The sequence below is a fragment of the Physeter macrocephalus genome, chromosome 18 (genome assembly GCF_002837175.3).
Source record: "Physeter macrocephalus isolate SW-GA chromosome 18, ASM283717v5, whole genome shotgun sequence".
NCBI lineage: Eukaryota > Metazoa > Chordata > Mammalia > Artiodactyla > Physeteridae > Physeter > Physeter macrocephalus.
Genome location: NC_041231.1, coordinates 80270173 through 80292667, shown reverse-complemented (window position 1 = coordinate 80292667; position 22495 = coordinate 80270173). Strand labels below are relative to the sequence as shown.

General features: G+C 42.5%; 1 protein-coding gene and 1 long non-coding RNA gene across 2 annotated transcripts in view; both read right to left on the bottom strand.

Annotated features, from left to right (window-relative positions):
• Positions 1 to 6013, bottom strand: part of ADGRF4 (adhesion G protein-coupled receptor F4) — an 18567-nt gene extending 12554 nt beyond the window's left edge. Inside the window, 3 exon segments of the mRNA XM_055080018.1 lie at positions 409 to 465; positions 1652 to 1712; positions 5812 to 6013. The gene's annotated coding sequence lies outside the window, so the exon portion shown is untranslated.
• Positions 6014 to 6807: 794 nt separating this feature from the next.
• Positions 6808 to 22495, bottom strand: part of LOC129391509 (uncharacterized) — a 17754-nt gene continuing 2066 nt past the window's right edge. Inside the window, exons 2-3 of the long non-coding RNA XR_008615729.1 lie at positions 10734 to 10810; positions 6808 to 9548 (exon numbers count right to left, since the gene is read on the bottom strand). This is a non-coding gene — a long non-coding RNA (uncharacterized lncRNA). The remainder of the gene's footprint in view (positions 9549 to 10733; positions 10811 to 22495) is intronic.

Genomic DNA, 22495 nt, shown 5'->3' with positions numbered 1-22495 from the left:
CCACATGCCGCGGAGCGGCTGGGCCCGTGAGCCATGGCCGCTGAGCCTGCGCGTCCGGAGCCTGTGCTCCGCAACGGGAGAGGCCACAACAGTGAGAGGCCCGCATACCGCAAAACAAAAAAACAAACCAAAAAAAAAGAAAAGAGCGTGGAGAATAAGGAATTTAAAAAATAACAAGAAGCATTGTTATAAGCATAATCCTTAATCAGAAGTTGATATTATGTAGAACAGAATGGAGGAAGCACGCTTTCTTAGATTAACCACTGATAAAGACAATAATTAGAGTGAGCTTTGAGTTTTGCATAATTCCAAACTGAAAAATTTCTGCAGGTACAAATAAAATGCCTCTTCAAGACGTAGCACAATGTCTACATACAGTAAGATTCTCCTTGAGGTTTTAATACTCACATCTTATCCTCAACGATTCATCAATTTAGATCCATTGGCTGGGCTTAACGATGCATTCTAAATGGGGAAAAAATAACAGTGAAGTCAATGAGGAATGACATCGACCAAAATGCACATAGATTTATATTCATGTCTATGGTTGACTAGAGATAAATGTGTAAAAATGAAAACATGAAGGAAAGTACCCAAATTGACACCGTTACACAGAACTAAATTACCGTATTTCACTGAACCCAACATTGTAAGCAACATTATTATTTTTATGTCCATTAAGAAAGAAAAAGAAAAGAACTTGCCAATGAAACCATGACATGCCACTAACTGTACAATACATTCCAATTTCAAAAATGTTCAGAGGCGAATAAAAAATGCCTATCATAGAGCTGATGAACTGTGGCATTAAAAGTCACACGCAGTACTAACTGACCGTAAATTCTGACTCTCAATGTGTCCAGAAAGCTTTCTGTTTATTTTTAAAGTGGCTCTTATTGAGAAATTGTTGGTTGAATAAATGACTTCTTTCTAATTAATATAACAATGATGGCAATTTCAGTTGGTGCTTGAAAAGACAGATAGCTAGGCCAAAATTCATCTTCAAGATCTATAAATACACAGATACTTGAATTCAAGGGAGTGTGGTTCACTGAAAAAGTCCAAAGCAAGGAGAATGCTAATTCTCATGATTATTAGTTGGGTGGCTTTGGGCAAATCTCACATGTACTCTGGGTCTCCTTACTTATGAAAATGACTAGGTTGGACTAGAATCTCATTTCTAATGCATGTCTTATTTCCCAGTTCTGGCATGTTATGAATCTATGGTTCTGGGTTCATCCTGTTTCATCTCAATGGTCCAAATGTCAAGTTGAAATACAACCGGTATGGAAAATTCTTTCAAGGGGTATATTTATATAATTTAATTCCTGAAAATATAACAGTCAGCTCTCTTGAGCCAGTACAAGCCAGCTCCAGCACAGCACTGCCTCATGCCTGACCCAGGGTCTCACCTTCACCCAGACCCTGCTCTCAGCTTCTCGCTGTCCCATCGGCACTGGCATTTAGATGGCAGTACCGATGAACGAGGAAAAGAAACCTAGGTTTTGAATGAGGAAAAGAGAAGAAAAAAGACACAAAATCTAAACATAAACTAAATTGTCTAGAAGATCATCAGCAACACACAGGCAGTACTGCAAGGAAAAGCTTTCAGACGTGAACGTAACCAAAGCCAGCTCACCTGGACACTCACCTGGACGAGGGGTTTACTAGTTCCTCGCGAAGAGTGGCCGGAGTCCATGCCAGGTCCTATCCTACATGGAGAATCCAGAGTTACTCTCTGTCCAGGATGCTTAAATTACCTTTATACCATGTACTGCCTTCTGGTTCTACAGAGTGTTCAGTTTATCAATGAAATCGTGTGTCTTTATAAAATCCCTAGTTCTACAAACACCCTGGAGATGGTGGCAGAAAAACACTTTGTTGGGAAGAACTGTCACTGGCTGTTTAAATCAAGATCCTAATACCCAGCTGGGGGGAAATGAAAAGAGTAAGCAGTAATCCTGACAGAATGACGCTGCAAAAATGCATATTTATCCTGGGATGCACACATTATCCACCACCTGTTTGGCAACAATTTGTCCCAGGCACCAAAAGGTAAAGAAAAAAAAGGGTGGAAGAAAAACAACACTGAAGACATTTGTATAAATGTTCTATGAATTCAGGAAATCTGCCTGCTTTACTCTTAGCGGGCAAACAATTTGGTGTCTATTGGATTTGGCCAAGGCATCATGTCCTGATGTGCTTTTCTGTGGATCACTGTTCTCATAAAAGACTAAGGGGTTCCATGGTCAGATCAGTTTGGGAAACATTGTGTACCAGTACCACCAACCACGCCCCCGCCCCCCCCTCCACACGCACATACATTTGCATAGCAAAGCTCTGAGAGTTCTTGAAGCGACAAGACTGTCACACAGGTTTTACCAAATTTACTTGATCATCAGAAGTGCTTTGGGAGAGTTGAAGGCTGCTATCCAAAGACAGTATGCTATTTTGGAGCATATTAATCGCTCCAGATTCAAGCTTCACATGCCTTTTCTGGACCCTACCCCGTGCCAGTCCTGTGCTAACACCTTCCTGGGAGCTCCTTTCATTCACTCACATCGTGATCCAAAGTAGCCCAGCAGAGAGTAATAGTCCTGGCCTTAGTGCATCCTGAAAGAAGGCGACAGTGGGCAGGCAATCTTTAATCCGTGAAACACGTAAGAATTATCCTGAAACTTGACATGACGTTCAGAGTAGAGCTGGAGGGAAGACAGGCACCTATGCATGGCAGTCAGAAGTATGGGATGATCACAGGGAGGGCAAACCAGACTCAGAAATGGAGAATAAAAAAGAGGAAAAGAAACAAGATGCAAAAGAACTCTCACCTGAAGCTCTCTATGGTAATTAGGTAAATAAATAGCTATCTGACATTTACAAAGAAACTTCCTCCAACTTGTACCCTAGTCATCCAATAAAGGCACGCCGCATCTTATTCCCAAAGTATCTGAAGGAAGACTTATTTCAGAGATAAAAGCAACAAGCAATCTGGAATGGCAGCTTCTCAGGAACTAAAGAAGTTCCAATCACTCCTTATTTCCACAACCGCCTCTCTTTGTGCATCCTTCACAAAGGTAAGGTGTGAATTACCTCCTACCATACACTTCTGTTTTTCATTTAATAATAAGCAGCTATTCTAGGTAGCTGAATGGAAGCCAGTCTCCCTGCTCTAACATGGTGATTATGTCAAAGAGAGAGAGAGAAAATAGTGTTTGCTGGCTTCAGAGGCTTAAAGGAAAATATAGCTACACCCAAAAGTCCCAGAGGGGCTGCATCTCAGGATTTAGCTCTGTGGAGAATTCACAGCAATGAGTACCTTCCATACCACTGCCTGTGCTCTGAGACCTAATGAGAAGGGGTCAGCAGAGCACTGGGCTTAGTGCTTTTAGTCTCAGAGCCCCAGAGAAAGTAGGCTACGCTTAGTGGAAAAATCAGGTTATCATTAACTAGGAGGTGGACACAGAAGGACATTTCTCTGTCCCCAGGATCCCACAGAGCATAAGATGTATAATAGACACTCAGTAAACATTTGTTGGCTAAATGAATAAAGGTGTGAATGATGCCAGCTTCTGAAGCTTTTGTTTTAAAATCACAAGGCAACTTTCCTATTTAGGAGAGCAGATGAGCATATTTGCAATGCTAGATCATTTTGGAACCTGGTAAATTAAGTAGAAATGCACCCAGCCTAATGGACCTCCCCTTTGTTATACTACATCCTTATGTAAAAAAGGATTGTGAGGTCTCATCTAGATGCAGCAGGAAACAGCGTACTGCCAGATTAGTGATGTCTGTCACAGACATGACAGTGCAAGTGTCTTTCCACACTGTCTCCACAAAGTCGGAAATCACGAAACATTGCTTCCCTGGACAGACCCAGAAGATGCTGGCTGTCCTTAAACACCATCTTCTATTTGTCCCATCTTTGTACCTGGAGCTGGGTTTCTGAGTTGGAATTCAAAAATACAGTTAGGCTTCCTGGGTCCTGGAACATATTTCTGATACTAGATGCTAGGTGGGGTTGGGGCAGAGGACTCGCGCAGAGTGAGGCCCTCCCCACCTGTCTGAACACGCTGAGTAAGGGCTCGTATCAGGACTCTCAAAGAAAATAATAGGAAATACAGCCTGGGAACTGTATCCACAGGCAGACAGAAAGGAATGCATGGAAAAGTATGACCTCTCAAACCTCTTCATGCAAAACACTCTGAGGTGAGCTGGATGGGAATGCTTGTAAACAAAGTGGATACTTTCCCAAAGTGTTCCGCTCCACTGAACTTCACCCCAAGGTGAAAGGGAGGACCTATTCTCACTCGTTTGCTAATCTTTTAGACAGCACCTTACGGCATACTCCTTGGCCAGTCCCACTGATGGGAAGGACAAATTCAGAAAGGTTAACTGGAGGGTGAGGAACTTAAGAGTTAGGTGACCCACATTTTGGAGGGGTGGGTGTGTGTCTTTTGCTCCCCTCAGCCTAACTTCCTGTCTACCCCACTAGTGTAATTAGGACAGATTATACAGCCAGACGGCCGAACAAGTTGTTTGTGTGTTTCTGGCCTCGATAATAGAATGTATTCAGTCTCTCTTATGGGTTCTCCCTTGCCATGGATGAGCTGTTTCATAAAGAGCCTTGGGGGAAAAGAAAGATATGAAAGATCTTCTATAATCAGAAACATCTCATCCTCGGTTATTTTAGATGACATCCAGCCAGTGTCTTTGTAGCTCAATATCTTCTCTGAGAATTGCAGTCTGGATTCAAATTCTGATAAGTTTGAATAATCACATCACCTCAGAGTTGGAAAGCTTCCAGCATGTCACCAACTATCTTGATACTTATATGATGTTAAAGAAATTGATATGACAGGCAATTGCCCTGCTCCATGAAGAAAACTCTGGAGGGCTGACACTAAAATAAAAAAATAGCATCTTAAGATGCACATTTTAGAGATCCCACAATTGTCCTCAGAGTTTAAGGAATATAGACCATCAAACGGCATAATATTGGCCACTCAAAATGAGGGGAGAGGGCTTCCCTGGTGGTGCAGTGGTTAAGAATCTGCCTGCCAATGCAGGAGACACGGGTTCGAGCCCTGGTCCGGGAAGATCCCACATGCCGCAGAGCAACTAAGCCTGTGAGCCACAACTACTGAGCCTGCTCTCTGGAACCCCCGAGCCACAACTACTGAGCCCACATGCCACAACTACTGAAGTCCGCACGCCTAGATCCCGTGCCCTGCAGCAAGAGAAGCCACCGCAAGGAGACACCCGCACACCGCAACAAAGACCCAACGAAGCCAAAACTAAATAAAATTAAATTAAAAAAAAATGAGGGGAGATAGGTTTCAGCAGTAAGTGGAGGAAATGTTTCCCTTTAAGTTGATATAAGGACAGCTTTGTCAACCCCACTAAAAGAAGAGACTATTAAAGCATGCTTCATAAAAAAAAATCTAGCTTTACACTCAGCCTGAAGGAAGGGATTGAAAACTAGTTTGCTCATGCAGTTTATCAAGTAAGGGGGACTATTGGAGAACAGAGAATCTAATTGCCTAACAAAGTGCTTTGCAATTTCCCCCCCTAGAAGTGAGCAATTTAGAGCCTGACAAATGACTTTTTAAAGAAAAACAAATGTAAAAGAGACTGAGGAAATACTCCAAACTTGAGTTAGCCAATCTCTAAATAACGGTAGGGAAGTTTCCTGCAGCAGCAAGCATTCCAGAAAATAACATCATAAATCACACATTTTCCCCATTCTGGAATAGGTCTAACAACAATCCTGCCTTCAGTAGGAAAAGGTGTCGGCATGGCGTGTGTACTCACAGCATTCAGGAGATCCAGCAGCCCTGCAGGAGGGTTGGTGCTGGGCTCCCCGCCACTATGCACCACCATCACTGTGCTGGCTCTGGAACCTCCCAAGGTCCCCGTCAGTGGCTGGGATCTGTCTTCTCCATCTTTGAAAGGAAGTCCAGGAGGCCCCGGTGTAAACCAGCCGCCGTGGTGAGAAGCCAATGGGAGAACTGTAAACCTGCCCTGAGTTTCAAGGCTTGTGTAAGCCTGTGATTCACTGCACAGTGGGTCCGTCAAACACGTCTAAGAGAAATTACAGGTTTCTCTCGTCTGAAGCAAATCCATTAAAATGAGTCACTTGTTTGTCTTTTCATTCCTCCTCTTCATCTCAGACGATCACATGAGACTCTGCTGCACCTACTGCACTGGGGTAATTAGAACGCAGGGGGTAAAATGCCAGGTTGTGTCACTGTAGTTGATTCTAAAAGGCGACCACATTTTTGCCTGTACTGACGTTGAACTTGGAAAACACTGACTAGGACACTGATCAGTACTTCGTGATCCAATCCCTACCTTAACACCAAAGGTATTTTTGTTTTATTTTTTAATGACTGGCCCAAGGAGTTCTTATTGAGCCTCTACCTTGGTACACAGCCGTGGGGAATTCAGATATAGAATTCCACCTGAGGGAAACTACCCTTGATCTGACTTGGGACAGGGTAGCCAGTTGGATTGTCCTTCTCACCCCCAAATAGTCCCACGCATCCCAATTCTAGTGTCTCCCATTTACTACCTACCTTCCTTGCCCCCCAAATCCAAGGAAACCTCCATTTGAATATTACCAGAGGAGATGTTGGCATGAAGGAGAAATAAGTGAAAGGAGTTTTGTTACATCTTTTGTAGTCCTGAGGCTCGAGGAGGCGATGTTGTGGAAATAGGTCATTCCATTTTGGTCACTAGTTAAGTACTGTGTCATTTGGAAATTTAAAAAGTCAGTATCATCAAACCTTTGGTTGTGTAATCAAAGGACTTTATTAAACATATTCTACGTGCAAAGCACCTTGCTCTGCTCTTTGGACATACAAAAGTGAGTGACGTAGCGAGTAACAAAAGTAATTCTGTCCCCGGAGGTTTACAGTCTTATCTGGGAAAGAAAATACATGCACACAAAAAAGCTAAAAGTAAATAAACAATATTACACAGTAAATACTGACTATACAGTGAATGGCACAGATGATAAATATTGTCGGCAATCAGCGGGGAGAATCAACACTTCTGGTTGGACAGGTCAGGGAAGACTTCACAGAGAAGGCAAAAAGTGACGCAGAGCTCAGAGTGCCCTGAATATATGTACACTCTCTGACATACCCTGTTTCCAGGGCAGGGAACCATATATCACAACTCTGGAAACATTGAATGAAAAGATCCTTCCGCATATTTTGCTGGCTGGTAGCCCTGATGAAAGAGACTGAATCCAACACTTAACACTTTCATTTAGCTGTCAATGAACCAACTCCATGAGAGTGTCTCATCCAAACTCAGGCCAAAGGTCATGGCTGTGTGTTTGGTTGTGTGTGGTGTGTGTGTGTGTGTCTGTGTGTCTGTGTGTGTGGGCATGAATTCACAGGTACTCTAATAAAAACAGCTAACATTTTAATGGCCAATTATTATTTGCCAAGTACTAGTCTCAGTATTTTACCTACATTTATTCATTTAATCTTTACAACAGCCCTATGAGGTAGGCTCCATTTTCCTCAGTTTCTGGTTGGGAAAACCAAAGCCCCAGGAATTTCAATAACTCTCCCAAGGATTATCAAGTACTAGGTGCTCTACCCAAGCATCTGCCTTAGACACTGTTACCACCAGTTTCTCCTTGAGCCACCCGACCAAGTCACTTCCTTGGTGAGGTGTGAAGGGGACATTGCGTCTGTCTCCACCCTGGGTCTTCCATGGTCAGCCTGATCAGTGCAGTTCCTTGACACCTTTCAGGATGGGGCAGACTGGGCTGTGGGTAACAGGAGAGAAGGCTCAGCTTCTTCAAGGGATTCCCAGATGATTCCGGAGTTTCTCTGTTAGCATCCATGAGCCTTTCTTAATTAATAATAATCCCAAGATAGAGTGTCTTTGCCGCCATCTTCTCTTAAGGAGTGAGTCCATCTGAGCAGAGTGTGCTTTCATACTAGATGTGATTGCTCAAAGCACAATACAGATGAAAGGCCAACCTCTCTCTCTCTCCTCTCTCTGTCTGTCTATCTCGTGTTCAGTGTTCCCATCTGTAAAACAAGGCAATTGGACTCAGTCTTTTCTAAAGTTTTTTCAGAGTTAAAATCCTGTAACCATTTAGCTCCATGGGAGTCCATCTTCACTTCAATATGCTGACTCAGGATAAATGACATTTCTTCATCCTGAAATCTCTGCATTGAGAAAACCAGGACTGTGCCCGTCCCATTCTCTTCCCTTGAAGAGACCCTACGGAGATACTGGGAAATGTCAAATTAAAACTTCTTTCTGACTTCATTTGAAAAGGGTGCAATTGCTGTCCCAAGATGAGCAATGCCACTTAAGATGACTCATTCTCCCGGTTTGTATATTTTTCTACCTGCTGATTATTATACTTTTGCTTTCTCAAACTTTCCTACTTAGAGGAAGTTTTCTGTAGTTAAAAAAGTGAGAGAGAGACCCTACTCATTCACAAAGTGAGTCTCCCTTTCCCATTTGTAATGTTACATCATTAATACTGGATTCTTGGTAGGATAATTAGGGACTACCCATTGCCCCTTTTCCTTTATCCACTAATTTTCTTCTGCTACATCTGCCTGTGTGCTGGCTTTATAAAGGAGCTTCTTCTTCTGTTTTTTTTCTAGAAGGGTTTTTACCTATAATACTGCTTTCCTATCAGGTGGTTCCTGATTTGAATGTTGAATTTGTTCACATACATGTTAGGGAAATGAGTAGCTCTCTCCTGGAAATATAATATTTCTCCTTCCTCATCACAGGTCTCAAAACACCATATTGTTGGTAGGGGTTAATCTTACATAGTCAGAGTAGGACAGAGAGGCCCTTGGTGGCTCCTTGGTCTTGAGGTGAAAGTCCAGGACTGGAAGCCAGCAGACCTGGGTTTCTACCTCTGGCTCAAGCCTTGATTAGCTGTTACCCATCACTCCAGGCTTCAGTCTCCTTAACTTAAAATAAACACATTTCTGGCTCAAAAGCTCTGTGCGTTTTGCTTGCCTCACAGCCAAAGAAGTTGCATCTAAGCCCAAGCCAGGCTGACCATGCAATCAATTAAATTTGGAGGAGTTTAACATACTGGCTCTTGGATTCCTCTTGTCCGAAGAACCAGCAATGACCTACTTAGAGTCGGCCCAACTCTTGGTGACCATTCATGAGGGCCTTCCCTCAGCAACCCACAGAATCCAGCCAGCTGACATCCCAGGCCACCACTGCCAAGCTGAGCCAGAGCTCTCTTCCTGGGCATAAATGTGATCCCAGCAGCATGGAGCTAGAGACCCTGACAAGACCAAGGTTCCGCTGTCCCCCTGTGGAAACCCAGCATGGCATATATATATATATATATATGTTGACAGTGGGTAGGGGAGAAACATTAGCAGCACAGAACAGCTTAGACAGGGGGCTTCCATCCTCTCCGCACTTCATGCCCTCCTCCATCAGCACCACTGAGACGGAAGCTTCCTTCATGCTCGCCAGAGGCAAGAAGACAGGAATCTGCACATTTCTCCTGGGGGTCCTGCGCTCCTGAAATGTATGACCTGGTCAAGAACAGACAGTCACAGCTTTAATGTACAAGCAGCAAAGATCCAAAAGCCTCATGACAACTGCATCGTGGATTCACTCTTTCCTGAACAATAAGCCCCTTTGGGTAGAACCCCTTGGCAAATGGTGAGTCTCTTCCCTTTAAGTCACTCTGGAATCTAGGGAACAGCTTTGTTCTCTCATCCGCAAATGCTGAGTCACAAACCTTGTCTCTCTGCAAGCTGGACCACGTCCTTTCCTCTTGGAAAAAGACCTCTTTTTTGTACAAGGCCCTTTTTTGTACAAGGGTTGCTGCAGAAGGTCTCAGCCACAGAGGCTGCTGGAGCCGGATGTACTGGGGTCGGGGAGGAAGGCTTTCTCTACAGCTCTCTGTCTCTGTCACTCTATGTGTCTCTGTTGCTCTCTGTTTCTTTCTGTATTTCTCTGGGTCTCTCTCTGTAACCCTCAGCCTCTCTCTCTGCATCTCTCTGTCTCACTGTGAAGGTGGAGGTCCCAGCGTGGGTGTCTCCATCTCCCTGTCTGGTCTTCTCTCTCTAGATCTAGAGGGAAATGGAGATAGAGGATTGGAAGACTTGGCTGCACATGTCGGGGTATCTGGCGGCTCTCCTCCAACTCTGAGTTGCCATGCCATTTCGCTAAGTGTCCCTGTCTGTCTGTTTCACCCTGTGGTTCCCTTCCCTCTGTTTCTCTCTGTCTCAGACCCTCCTGCAAATGTAAATTAACTTCTACACTATCTCCGAGTTCTCACATGGATAGTATGTATCATAATTCCTTGATCTTTTGACACTGGGGAAGAGAGGGGGCAACAGTGGGAAATTTGGGGATGTTGTTGATATCATGGAGGATGTCCTGGGGATGGAGAACTAAAGGGGAGGAAAAGAGGGAGAAGCTGGGTAGCACTAGCTCATCTGCTCACTTCCCTCTCAAATACACTCAGGCTGATTTACACGCGTCCTCGGACAGGCCTGACTGTTCTGCAGGGACAATACAAATTTCAGAAGTCCAAGAATTAGAAGTGTGAATATATCTCTAACCAGAGCTAGGTGAGAGTAGGTTGCATGAGAAGAATCCTTTCAACCAAGAAAAAATCATTTCTGATTAGAATTAATCAAATTGTGATTTTTTTAAAGAAATATCACATACAGGCCCTATATATGGGGTCCCCTTTACTTTGTACTCACCTCCCAAGTTAGGAGTATAGCCTGGTTTGCTAGACTGGCCCTTTGGTGGGGTGACGAGAAAAATCAGAAGAAATGTTCTGTGGAAGACAAAAGGATAAGTGGATTTGTCGTTAGTAGTCTGTTTTCGATTATCACAATTACTCAAAGCACATGGAGAATTATTTCGCTAAGCATAGTATATATGCTTAGTGGAAAAAGTCAGACAGAGAAAGACAAATGCTGCATGTTATCACTTATATGTGGAATCTAAAAAATAAAAACAAATCAGTGAATATAACAAAAAAGAAACAGACTCACAGATATAGAGAAGAAACTAGTAGTTACCAGTGGGGGGAGGGGCAAGATAGGGGTAGGGAATTAAGAGGTACAAGCTACTGGGTATAAAATAAGCTACAAGAATATATTGTACAGCAAGAGGAATATAGCCATTATTTTGTAACAACTTTAAATGGGGGTGTAATCTATAAAAATACTGAATCACTCTGCTTTACACCTGAAATTAACATAATATTGTAAATCAACTATATCTCAATTTTTTTAAAAAAGCATATGGAGAATTGTGACCTACAGCAGTTTATTTCATGCTTTTACTTCATCCTTCTCCTTTTTTATTTTAGAACCACTGACCACATAGGAACAGGCTTGTGTGAGAGATCCTCCTCTTCCCTGGCAGAGCCTGGATCCCTCTCCTGAAGGAGCCTCTAGTTTGGGAGGGAGGTGGGGAGAAGGCAGTTGAGTACCGTGGGGAGAGAGAGAAACAGGAAAATGACTCCTGGTCCTCGACCTTCTCCACAGTACCACCATCCCCTTGCGATGGCCCTGGGTCTAAAGTATCCTTGTGTTTCAGGTCTATGCTGTGGATTGGAAATATATTAACTCACTGAAGGAATTATTACCATGTGAGCATAGATTCGTTCATCACATCGGATAGAAAATGAACGCAGACAAGTACATTTATTATCCTAGTTTTGGGGAGCTGGGACTGACACTTCCCAGGCAGGCACCCCAAGGAGAAAGAGTTAAATCTGGACTGTAGGAGATGGTGACCTAGAAGTCAGAGACCTACAAAGTAGGAGAGGAGAAGAGAGATGATAGCCTACTTCCTCTGAGTAGGGCTAAAAACACTGACTTGCAATGGCTACAGCTAGTGGACAGAGCAAAGGAAGGATTGCAAGAAGTTAGGACAAATTTGCCTAGAACCCAGACCAGTGGTTCTTAACCCTGGCACCACATTAGAATCACTGGGGAGCTTTAAAAAAAAAAAAAAAAAAAAAAGACTTCGTCCTACACCAAGAGTTTCTGGTTTAAATTTTCTTGGGTGGAACCTGGACAGTGATATTTTTTACAAGCTCTCTAGGCGTTTCTGAGGTGCAGCCAGTGTGGAAAACCACTGATGCAGACAATCAACAAGCTGATAATGAACTTCTGGGTATAATCCTAACTTACCTTGCCTGTAAAAACACGAAGAGAAGGGGACAAAATAATTATTTTCTATAACCCTGAAGAGCAGAATTTCCCTGTGGTGGCTGAATGGATAAATACCAGAAACATGTAAAGGAGCACATGTTAAGCTCCTTTTTTTTTTTTTTTTTTTTAAATTTATTTATTTTTTTTGTCTGTGTTGGGTCTTCGTTGCTGTGCACAGGCTTTCTCTAGTTGCGGCGAGCAGGGGCTTCTCATTGCGGGGGCTCCTCTTGTTGCAGAGCACGGGCTCTAGGTGCGCAAGCTTCCGTAGTTGTGGCACGCGGGCTCAGTCGTTGTGGCTTGCAGGCTCTAGAGCGCAGGCTCAGTCGTCGTGGCACACGGATTTAGTTGCTCTGTGGCACGTGGGATCTTCCCAGACCAGGGCTCGAACCTATGTTCCCTGCATTGACATGCTAAGCTGGAAGGGGTTGGAAGAGTCAGGCCTCTCTGCTGAGAGCACCGTGGCCGACCCGAGGGAGGAGGAGGAAATGCTTACCTCACGTTGGCTGGTTGGAGGCAAATATTTACATAGCTGAGATACTTCAGGAAGGCTTAGATGACAGCCTCAACCCTGGCTACGTTAGAACAACCTGGGGAGCTTGTAAAACTCCCCGAGCGCAAGTGACACTGCAGACCAATCCAATTAGAACCTCGGGGCGGGGTTGGGGGGAGGTGCCCAGCAACATTTTTTGTAAGTTTCCCGGTTGATTCTGATATTCAGCCAAGATTGAGAACCACTGCTTTAGATAACATTTAATGTTTATTCTCAGTAAAACTTGGCTTTTTTCTTTTCAGCTGGGAAGATGTAGAAGGGTTAGCAATCTCCCAGGTATGGCGACCAAGGACTGGGAATGAAATCAAAGCTTCGGTAAGAGTAAGGCAAAAAGGCATTTGTAACAACATGGATGGACCTGGAGATTATACTAAGTGAAGTCAGACAGAGAAAGACAAATATCATATGAGATTGCTTATATGAGGAATCTAAAAAAAAAAAAAATGATACAGATGAACCCATTTACAAAACAGAAACAGACTCACATACATAGAAAAACTTATGGTTACCAAAGGGGAAAGGTGGGGGGGAAGTTTGGGACTGACAGATACACATTACTACGTTTAAAACAGACAACCAACAAGGGCCTACTGTATAGCACAGGGAACTCTTTTCAATATTCTGTAATAACCTAAATGGGAAAATAATTTGAAAAAGAATAGATATTTGCATGTGTATAACTGAATCACTTTGCTGGACACCTGAAACTAACACAACATTGTTAATCAACTATACTCCGATATAAAATAAAAATTAAAAAAAAAGAGTAAGGCAAAAGGGGATAGGAAAATAAAGGGGAAAAGTGGGGGAAGAGGAGATGAAAGCTGAAGAAATCAAAGGACAGGGAATGGAAAGGCAAGGAATCTAGGGAGGGGGCAATGCTGTTACTCAGGACCACAGTGTGCTCAGCCCCCCACTGACCTAGCCGGCCCCACGCAGATCTCCTGCAAGGCCGGTCCACACTGGGCCACAGCGACCCCTGCAGATGCTGGCGTGGGAAACTCTACATCACCTCTCCTCTTGTTACTGGGTTTGTTCCCTGGGTCAACCCTGAATCCCCTTTTGCTGCCATTTAAATTTTTTCCAGTTTTTCCCTCACTAAGAACAGCTGAAGGGTCACACCTTTGCATAACAATACGTGGTTTCTAACTTTATAGGACCTGAAGATAAATGATAGGGCTTGTATACTATCCAATGACTGAACTTTCTCTATGACACCCCGAACAGGCCCCTAGCCTTCTACAACTCCAGTAACCATGGCAACAGGCCCTCTTGAAAATCAAGCTATTAGGAAGATCTTCGTGTAGTGTCAGAATTTGTTTCACCGGAGTTTTCACACTTTGGATGTGGTTCAACCAATTAGTCACTGAACGAGTGAGCTGTCTTGGGGACCCAAGACTTGCCATCTTCTCTCATTTCTCTGTTTCATCACCTGCTCTCCTGCTCCATGGTTTGAAGTTCGCCCCTCCAGTCCCTGCCGCCTTGTCACTCTACTCTAAATGCATTTAAACCTACTTTCATCTCTGTGGATGTGGTCCCAGCGCTCCAGAAAGAATCTGAACCACTCAAAGAGGCACGCACTCAGCACTTCTGAAAAATCCATACCTCAAAGGGTTAGGTGATGGTTTGAGCAACACTCCAGATGCCAGAAATTCCAACGTGGCTGTTATCTTATCAAACATTTAAATTCAAAAATGAAAGTGAAGGCTTTAACCTCTGATATTCTGGAAATCCATTTTGCAGAGGTTATTCAACCCTTCTTTAAGACATCTCTTATCTGGGAAGTTAACAAAAGGAATTGAGAAAAGATTTTGAGGAACTAACACATATGCTTGAGCCTGGCAAACACTGTGGTGAGGCAGTGTGTTTCCAGCCAGGTCCTGTTGGTGGGATATGGAAGGATCAGTAACCCCGGGGGGTGGGGATGGGAGGTGGGGAGGGGTCTGGGAAAAGGTGGGGAGATGGGGAGAGATGAGAAACATGGAGCCCACATAGGAGACTCATATTCAGGACTCTTGAACGTGAACCCGAAGATTGAGAAATACAGTTTGCCACAAGTCTGAGGAATCCTTGGCATAGCTGTGGGAGGTTTTGTGTTTTTTTTTTTTCTCTGAGTCCTTGAATAGTTGAACATTTCCCATAGTTTGTCAACTATTTAAACCTCCTTTTCTAGAGGGCCAACCCATGGTTTAAAAAAGAAAGAATCCTACTCAACATAGCAAAGGCCTATGGAACCAAGAAAATAAGAATAATAAATAACAATTGTGTTTTGTTTTATAATTTTAAAGTGCTTTTCATGCCTGTCTTCTCATTTGATCCAGAATTTAACTCTGTAAGGTAGCTATTATTACCCCATTCTACAACCAAGGAAATTGAGACTCCAATATTAGGTGACTCCAAAGTCAGTCAGCTACTAAGAGGAAGAGCCAGGCTTGAGTTCAAGTCCCCTGACTGCAGACCATCATATGACTTTCCCTAAATCTCCCCTGCTGAATACAGTCACTCTCTGATTATGCCTACTACTGCTTCCCTTCTGCTATACAAAATGTTATTTGCCTTCCAAGGCCTTGTAGAAGTTCTGTCTTCACAGTTCATGTATGCCAAAGACCTCCGGCTCAGAGGAACCTCACCCTTCCCTGAAAATACTCTTTTCTTTGGCACACCCAGGCTCCAAAGAGGGAGGCGCACTGCCCAGGATTAGGGGGTGGTCTGTGCACTCGAGAATCCATCGGGACACGTGAAGACACACGAGAGCATCTATTTAAATTTTTTCTCATTTTTTTAAAAATTGCATGTTTCATAATGTGCGTAATACATACCTTGTAAATTAATAATACACACATCTGGGGATATATGCTCACTCTTTTCCCTGATCCTAAAAGTTTAAAGACTACTGGTATATACAACTTTTTGTCAACTAATCATGTACGGTCCTGTGATACCTTTGAGTATTCACCTTTTACATTATAATTGTTAATGTAAGAGGTTTTGATCTTGATAGAGTGTTCCATGTCTTAGAGTTCTTTGCATATATCACAACACTTAACACTGGTCGCTAATAAATAATAATGCCGTTGTTGATGTTTTGGCTACAAATACTAGCTGTGTTCAATTAATACAAAACATAATCCTGTGGTCTATAACTACATAAAAACGTCAACGCTTTTTATGTGCTTATACTTGCAAAATTGCATTTGTTCTTTATCCTAATCTAGTGGAGAAGGCAGGGAAAGTGTCATTATCTCTGTGTTCCCTTTGAGGAATCTAGGGTTCATGAGTTCAAGGCTCCCCAATAGCATAGAGCTAGTCCATAGAAATATCAGGACTAAAGGACTAATTTCCTAACTTTCACCTCTTTTACTAGGTTGATATGGTATCCTCATGGGAAAACAAAAGGACCTCTGTGAAATGTCTCTTTCACAAACCTTGGATATTAACTTAGTAGTAAAATAGCACTGATAGTAAAATAAATAAATACATAAAATAAAAAATCAACCCTGCAATGAGGGTGTTTGCATCTACGTTTTAGAAGGTTTGTTTTTCTCAGTCCAAGAGGCAGTGTGATACAATGGAAAGATGGTGATCTTAGAAGCCTGAGTAAACGTTTGATGTTTTACTCATTTGTTCATTTTTCATTTGTTTTCACCACCCACCACCTATACACACTCATCTGTATTTGGAGAATTTCCTTCCTTGAGTCCACTGCACTTTAAGGTAGAAGCCAGGAACTCACTTTCTCATCCTCCCTCGCAGCTAAGAGGTAGTCGGGTGACCTGGGCTCAGCTAATCAGACATGACAACGCAAGAAGCAGGTGCCAGTGGTCCTCCACAGGCCGAGTGGAGGTGTTGCAGCAGCGGCATCTCTAGCTTAGCATCCACTGTCTGACGTTGCCCCCCCGAGCTGGGCTTTCTGTGCCCAGCAAAGTGGGGAGGGGCAGTGGAGTCTCATGAGGAGCAATCTGTGCTGTGATCTGGGCACCATTCTTTGCGTGTAGCGTCCATGCCTGCAAGCCACGGAGAGACCTTCCCAAAGATAATATCGTGAGACTTAATAACTTCCTTTTCTGCTTTTACTAGCTAGAGTGGGTTTCTGCAGAGACTGTGGGCAAGTTACTTAATCACTCTGAGCTTCAATTTCCTCATCTGTAGAACTAAAATTAGGAATACCCAGGATCATTGTAAGGATGAGAGCTAATGCACATAAAATGCATAGCCCCATAAGACCCTGAAAGCTGGTAGGTATTACTTGTATCGTAGACAACAGTGATGTCCTGTTCAAGTGTCTGCACAATTGATTGAGGTGAAAGACTCCCTATAAGTGGTCTTTACAAGTGAGCATTTCAGGGCCAAGTACTGATAATGCAGAAAAAAGAAGAAGAATTTATAACACCTTCGGATCCAGGATTGTTCCAAACACCAAGATGAAGAAGCCCTCAGAAAGATGGAAGAGAGAGGAAGAGCCACTGAACAAAATAATAATAATAATAATAAACAACAGCACTCGGGCTTCCCTGGTGGCGCAGTGGTTGAGAGTCCGCCTGCCGATGCAGGGGACACGGGTTCGTGCCCCGGTCCGGGAAGATGAGCGGCTGGGCCCGTGAGCCATGGCCGCTGAGCCTGCGCGCCCGGAGCCTGTGCTCCGCGACGGGAGAGGCCACAACAGTGGGAGGCCCGCGTACCGCAAAAAAATAAAAATAAAAAAAATAAACAACAGCACTCATTATCAGTTCCTATTCTGGTAAAAAGAGAAGTAAAATAAAAATAATTTTACTAAATATTTTAAAAGAAAACAAAAATAAAAACCATTTTATTAAATCTTTGACTCTCTCATTTCAAGGTCACAACACCTAGATTGATCCACTCAACAAATATTGATAGAGCATCTTCCACGAACCAGCCACTGTTCTCGACACTTGGGATACCTCAGTAGACCAAGGAGACCAAGGTCCCTGATTCATACAAGAAAACTATAGGAATTTCTTTTTAATTTGGGCAGAATAAAGTGTTTTGCATTTATCAGGAGCTGTGCCTCTCACCAGAATATAGTGGTCCAAAAAAGTCCGAGGAGACATTAGGCAATGCATGGCTGCCTTGCAGTCCCTGAACAATCAGTAATGATAGAAACTTCCACAGAAAATAACAAAAGCAGCTGTGCTCAGCTTTTATTAACACTCTCAACCTCCTGCCCCCATCCACAAGAAAAAATTGTTATAAAATTTGCAAAGAAAAATCAAGTCCATGGATGCTCAGAAAAATGGTTGAGTTTTTAATACATTAACAGGTGCTCAGAAGTGGGTGCTCCAAATATGATACTATAGAGGGAATTAATTAGGTCCCATTTCTCTTATCATTCAAAGATAGACCCCATTAAGGTCACACGGAGGCCGTTCCTTCATCATTACAGTCCATTTGAGTTTTCAACTTTTTTTTTCATGTATGTTGGCACAAAACCACCCTGGAAGAAGGAAGGAAAAGTATTCGCCCTATTTTTCACATATGGAGCTCAGAGATTCAACTTTCAAAATGTGACAGGCAGCAACGTACATTAGACAAAATTTCTTGGAGATGTGTTTACTCAGGTCTTGGCTCACCTGAGAAGAGATGTGAGATAATGACCTTTGATTTAGGCATCCTTGTTAAGCTGCTTCAGTTTCATAATCAAATGTGACCCTTATCCAGGTGGATGGGTACATGGCACATGGGTTTAATACAAATGGCACCGTAAAGATGTTACAACCAGGTGGCCATCAGCAGCAAAAATACCAAACCCCCCGCGACCGTGATCTGTAAAAGCTCAGCTGAGAGGTGGAGGGCTTCACGGGGACCAGTGCGTGGCCAGGCATCTCAGCCATTCCCCCCAACACACTAAAACATGCTTCCCATTCAGCCAGTCCAGCAAGCCCTCCAAAGGGTGGAATCCTTCTATCACGTTACTCTTTTTAATAATACTCTTAGCCTACAAGAAAAGCATTGAAATTTGTCATTGTGTCAACTAAGAAAACGTCATTGATTGCATAGTCCATTCAGTTACAAAGTATCACTTGTACAAAGCTGCTTGGCGAAATACATCCCAGTCTGGTTTGGGTAATAGAAATACATTTAAAATCAAAATCTTCATGAATTTTGCCCAGGAATTAAATTTTTTAAAAATCTGGGAACCACAGTTCTAGCCTGTTTCCTCCAGGCTAAAGGACTAAGAATAAGTTCTCTCTTTGTAAGATTTTTAATTTCTTGAGTTTGGATTAATTATATTCATATCTGAACATTTAACATAATGCTTAGCACAAAATAAATAATACATATGGTGTCTCTGTGTCTGTGTATTTCTGTGTGTGTCTGTGTCTGAGTGTGTTTAATTGTTTTATTATGCAACCTGCATTTGTATAACCTTAAATATATAACAGGAAAATATTCCACTAGGATCACTTTTCATTGGTCCATGCCACCTCGGGAAAAGTTACACAAAGTATCATTCGGAAAATCTGGGTAAAATATTAGTCATAGAGTTTAGTATCTGATAAAGAAGAATTCACTGGTAGTGGCTTCTTTGGATTTCCTTTAGTAGATAAAGTGCAATTTAAGCAGGTAAAATCTCAAGATGTTCTCCCAGGTTTTAAAATATATGCTTTACTGGTATAGACTGAATGTTTGCATCCTCCCCAAATTCATATATTAAATCCTACTATCCAGTGTGAAGGTATTCAGAGGTGGGGTCTTTGGGAAGTGATTAGTCATGAGGGCAGAGGCTTATGAAAGGGATTTAGTGTCCTTATAAAAGAGGCTCCATAGAGCTCCCTGGTCCCTTCCACCATGTGGGGTTATGGTGAGAAGAAGGTTGTCCATCTATGAACCAGGAAGCAGGCTCTCACCAGACACTCAATCTGTGTGTGCCTTGATCTTGGACTTCCCAGCCTCCAAAACTGTGAGAAATAAATATCTGTTGTTGTTTATAAGCTACCCAGTCAATGGTATTTTTGTCATAGCAGCCCAAATGGACTGAAACATTTACTTTTCTCTCATCAAAACAGCTAGAGGGGGTCCCCGAACCTCACCCAGCCCACAATTATTCTCAGTAAATACCAGAGAGGACACCAGCCAGAAGTTATGGGTTGACAGGTGAGCAGTCAAGGTAGCAACTGACCACATAATAACACTTCCCTAGCAAAGGGGTGTTTGATCTTTAAAACCAGTGGAGATGCTCTCACAGGACTGGAACCACAAAATCTTTAAAAGGGTCTACATCCTGCTGACCTCCCGGGATGTTGAGGACTCTCTCTTCTCCGTTTGCCCCATCAGCCTCAGCTGCCCTGCATCTCAGTTCATCCGAAGTCTCCACATATCCTGCTTCTTCCTGCTTAGTTGATTGTGTCTCCCCCATCAGTAGACCTATGACTCTCCTTTCTATCCTCCTGCACTGGACATCCTGAGGATGCCCTGATCCACAGATTTGCTGGTAAATAACAGTAACCAACTCTCCTAATTTGTAGCACTTGCCAATCTCCATGGTTAAATACTCCCAACATGGCTGATTTTTTAAAAAAAATATTTATTTATCATTAATTTTTATTTTTGGCTGCACCAGCTCTTAGTTGCAGCACACGTACGTGATCTTCGTTGCAGCATGCAGGATCTTTCTTCTTCTTCTTCTTCTTTTTTTTTTTTTTTTAAGTTGCAACATGAGGGCTTCTTAGTTGCGGCCTGTGGGATCTAGTTCCCGGTCCTGGGATGGAACCCGGGCCCCCTGAATTGAGAGCACAGAGTCTTACCCACTGGACCACCAGGGAAGTCCCCCACCATGGCTTATTTAAATCTAGCAATGTGACGTCACTAAACATGGAGTTAGAAAGAGATGGAGATGGGCACATCGTGACACAGTGTTCCCACCACACAGATACAATAGTTTCCAAAACCTTAAGAGCATAGTGAAATGTAGACAATTACAAAGTGATGTGTTTTGAGGATGTATAACCTTTGTTTTCAATCTAATTTATTTAAATACAAGTTTATATAATTTAATTTTTAAGGATGTCTATGTTTACAACCAGCTTGCAAAATTCCTGAAAGTATAACAACAGTCAGTCCTCTTGAGCCAGTACAAGCCAGCTCCAGCACAGCACTGTTTCACACTTGCCCCAGTATCTGGCCTTCACCCAGACCCTGCTCTCAGCTTCTCACTGTCCCATGGCTACTGGCATTTAGATGACCCCACCCTCCTCCTTGTCAAGAGTCAAGGCAGAAACTGAGCTGAAATTACAAGCTGACCCTGTAATAATAGGTAAAAGAGCTCATGGTACTAAAATACAAGTGCTCACAGCCTGGTTCAAAACAAAAATCACAGTAGGGTGGCCCCAAGGGAGACAAGGAAAAGAAAATGCTGAAAAGTGAGACATGAACTTATTAAGCGTTCATGACGAATGGCCATGGGGTATGCAAAAGAGAAGTTTAGGAACATCACATTTTGATCCCAGTCTTACCAATGACTAGTTACATAAACATGGGTAGGGCAATTGATAATTACCAAGAGCTATACCAAAAATGTAGTGTGCGTGCAGAAATACGAAGCATCATAAGAGACTACTACAGGCAACTCTGTGCCAATAAAATGGACAGCCTGGAAGAAATGAACAAATTCTTAGAAGGGTATAACCTTCCAAGACTGAACCAGGAAGAAATAGAAAATATGAACAGACCAATCACAAGTAAGAAATTGGAAACTTGATTAAAAATTTTCCAACAAAAGTCCAGGACCACATGGTTTCACAGGTAAATTCTATCAGACATTTCGAGGAGAGCTAATAAACCATATGATCATCTCAATAGATGCAGAAAAAGCTTTTGACAAAATGCAACACCCATTTATGATAAAAACTCTCCAGAAAGTGGGCATAGAGGGAACCTAACTCAACAGAATAAAGGCCATATAGGACAAACTCAAAGCAAACATCATTCTCAATGGTGAAAAACTGAAAGCATTTCCTCTAAGATCAGGAATAAGACAAGGATGTCCACTCTCACCACTATTATTCAACATAGTTTTGGAAGTCTTAGCCATGACAATCAGAGAAGAAAAAGAAATAAAAGGAATACAAATTGGAAAAGAAGTAAAACTGTTTGCAGATGACATGATACACAGAGAATCATAAAGATGCCACCAGAAAATTACTAGACCTAATCAATGAATTTGGTAAAGTTGCAGGATACAAAATTAATGCACAGTAATCTCTGGCACTCCTATACACTAATAATGAAAGATTAGAAAGAGAAATTAAGGAAACAATCCCATTCACCATTGCAACAAAAAGAATAAAATATGTAGGAATAAACCTACCTAAGGAGGTGAAAGACCTGTACTCAGAGAATTATAAGACACTGATGAAAGAAATCAAAGATGACACAAACAGATGGAGAGATATATGATGTTCTTGGATTGGAAGAATCAATACTGTGAAAATGACTATACTACCCAAAGCAATCTGCAGATTCAATGCAATCCCTATCAAATTACCAGTGGCATTTTTTACAGAACTAGAACAAAAAATCTTAAAATTTGTATGGAGACACAAAAGACCCCACGTAGCCAAAGCAGTCTTGAGGGAAAAAAACGGAGCTGGAGGAATCTGACTCCCTCACTTCAGACTATACTACAAAGCTACAGTAATCAAGACAATATGGTACTGGCACAAAAACAGAAATATAGATCAATGGAACAGGATAGAAAGCCCAGAGATAAACCCACACACCTATG